At 37.0% G+C, this 2,974-nt stretch overlaps 1 protein-coding gene across 4 annotated transcripts in view; it reads left to right on the top strand.

Annotated features, from left to right (window-relative positions):
* atp2a3 (ATPase sarcoplasmic/endoplasmic reticulum Ca2+ transporting 3) overlaps window positions 1–895 on the top strand; it is a 140,818-nt gene extending 139,923 nt beyond the window's left edge. For all 4 annotated transcript variants that reach the window (XM_061963122.1, XM_061963121.2, XM_061963120.2 and 1 more), the window contains one exon: window positions 1–895. This exon is cut by the window's left edge and continues 1,090 nt beyond it. The gene's annotated coding sequence lies outside the window, so the exon portion shown is untranslated.
* Window positions 896–2,974: the final 2,079 nt, after the last annotated feature.

Here is a 2,974-nt window from a genome sequence, read left to right as displayed (position 1 = left end):
AACTGATACAGTAAATTGTGTTACTGTAAATGAATGTTTTACTGTAAAATATGTGACAGTAAATAATTGTACATTAAAATATTTTACAGCAAAATATGTTACAGTAAGATTATGTTACAGTAAAATATGACACAGTCAAACTATTTCACACTAAATTCATGTATTGGACTCAAACGAACATGTCTTTGAAGTATTTTTTTTTTTGGCTATTTTTTGTCTGCTTTCTTAGCGATTTAATTTTTTGTATGAGTTAAGTTAAAAACATTGTCAAAGACTAAACAAAACTTAAATTTTAATGCTTTAGCTGCAAGAAAAAATGAAATGAAGTTTTCCTTTCCTGGTTGTTAATATCATCATTGGTATATGAGAATTATTTACTACTGAACATGCAATACTGTACAAAAGATGAATATATGATTGCATGAAATAATATTTATATAATATTACTGTAATAACCACAATAGAGTTTTTTCTTTTTCCTTTCAGCACGTTTTGACCTTTTTTGTAGATTATTAATTTGTGTTTGGTTTTCTTGGGTTTGTTTCTGACTGTGGCAATAATATGTTGCAAGGATTATGATTATTAATATCTGCACTCATATATTCTGGCTGATGAAGTTTTTTTTTTTTATAAAGAAATTTAATTGGATGCTTTCAATCAGACTGTCCTCGTGGTATTTTTTGCATCATAATATATATGTGAATATTTCCTGAGTTCATATCAATAACACCACTACCAACAAGAGTCTCAAGGTTGTATTGTCTCTAGAGCTTGACAAAAAAATCTGTGAAAAATAATATTTTCTTGTTAATATTGTTTTGCTTATTATCAAGTTTGGACAGCATTTTATAAATGATAATGACATGGAAATAAAGATTATTTATCTTGTTATTTATTCTGACTGTTTCATTTAGTCTTACGGCAGTATTAGAAATATATATACCGTATTTTTCGGACTATAAGTCGCAGTTTTTTTCATAGTTTGGCCGGGGGTGCGACTTATACTCAGGAGCGACTTATGTGTGAAATTATTAACACATTACTGTAAAATATCAAATAATATTATTTAGCTCATTCACGTAAGAGACTAGACGTATAGATTTCATGGGATTTAGCGATTAGGAGTGACAGATTGTTTGGTAAACGTATAGCATGTTCTATATGTTATAGTTATTTGAATGACTCTTACCATAATATGTTACGTTAACATACCAGGCACGTTCTCAGTTGGTTGTTTATGCGTCATATAACGTACACTTATTCAGCCTGTTGTTCACTATTCTTTATTTTAAATTGTCTTTCAAATGTCTATTCTAGGTGTTGGGTTTTATCAAATACATTTCCCCCAAAAATGCGACTTATACTCCAGTGCAACTTATATATGTTTTTTTTCTTCTTTATTATGCATTTTCGGCAGGTGCGACTTGTACTCCGGTGCGACTTATACTCCGAAAAATACAGTATATATTACATGTAAAAAAATGAATACTATGAACCAAATTATTATAAGGGTAAAAACTATTAAAACGTTTTTTAACCAAAATCAATGAAATCATCGTAATTATGTATTTGTACCATTTCAGCAAATGGAAAACACTAACATGCACCCTTTCAACCAGAAGAGAGCGATATTGCATCATAGAATCTAAGTAGGGAGGTGCTTGATCAAACCTGATCCCTGTGAACATGTTTTGTCTTCAATCAAGACCAGCTAGAAATGAAAGAAGTGATACCTCCCAGACAAAGATTGTGTTTTTATGAAGGAAATACATTGATTATTGTTGTTGTTGTTGCCTAAATTCATTAAACTAAATCGCTTCCTTTGATAGAATGACTTGCAGTAACTTAGTGCTGTTAGTTAAATAGTATGAAATACAATAACTTAGATATCTATTTATTTTATTCTTATAAATTACCAATTAGTTACTGTTAGTTAAATAGTAATGCTGTTATGTTTGCAGGAGGAGTGACGGCACAGAACCACAAGGGGGCAATATTGCTCTATGTATCTATGTATTTATATATATAAATATATATATATACACTGTATATATATATATATATATATATATATTAATAAATATATATAATAACAAACAATACAATGAAAATAAACTATTAATCAACTAGAGAATGGAGTGTGACAAAATCCAAGAGAGTGTATGGTGTAAGACTATGTGTAGGAATTAATTGCTGAGTGTTACCAAAAGTGATGAGTGAGAGGCGGAAGATCAGGAGGAAAAGGCAGCGCTCGGCGGTCCGTGAGGCAAGCAGGAATTTGGGGGCTAAGCGGGGTGAAGAAGGTCCGTGTCCAAGCGGGTGGTCGAGATCCAACAGGCAGTCAGGGAAGCAAAGGAAACGCGGGGTTGAGACGAGACGCACAGCTCGAAAACAGGAACGGGGATCTGCTGCAGGAATGATACGACACGACAATGAAACACGGAGGAGAAAACAGAGAGAGAGCAGGATTGCATCAAGCTTACTGTACGGGAACGGATGGTTACGTTCTTGCACGAAACGCAGGTCTGCATTGGCTTAAGAAGCCCAGCCAGATCATCACCGACAGGTGCGTTGATTGCATATTGAATGCTGCTGCCGGCAGGAGAGGAGCGGCCGTGGGCGTGTCTCGGGGTGCGCTCCGCGGGGGCTCCTTGAGGAATGTGCATTTGCATGCGCCCGGGCCGTGACAGTACTCCCCTCCTTACGGACAGATTCCAGATGTTAGGGTTGAGAACAGAACAAAGAGATCAAGAGACAAGAGAGGGCGGAGGGGTGAAGTGGAGGTGGATCGCCGGCCCAAGTGTCCCCGAATCCACCAGGGACGAGTCTGGTGGCGGCGGCGAGTAGAACGCCGCTGTGGCCGGAGAGGGGGGCGACCAAGGAATGGCCACCTTCTTGGCCGTCGGGAAGGCGGACGCGGGTGGCGCCAGAACCACAGCAGCCTACTTGGATGCCTGTCCATGTCCAGGGCGTC

The sequence above is a fragment of the Nerophis lumbriciformis genome, linkage group LG09 (assembly GCF_033978685.3).
Source record: "Nerophis lumbriciformis linkage group LG09, RoL_Nlum_v2.1, whole genome shotgun sequence".
Taxonomy (NCBI): domain Eukaryota; kingdom Metazoa; phylum Chordata; class Actinopteri; order Syngnathiformes; family Syngnathidae; genus Nerophis; species Nerophis lumbriciformis.
Note: the sequence above shows the minus strand (reverse complement) of the source record. Positions and strands in the feature narration are given on the sequence as shown.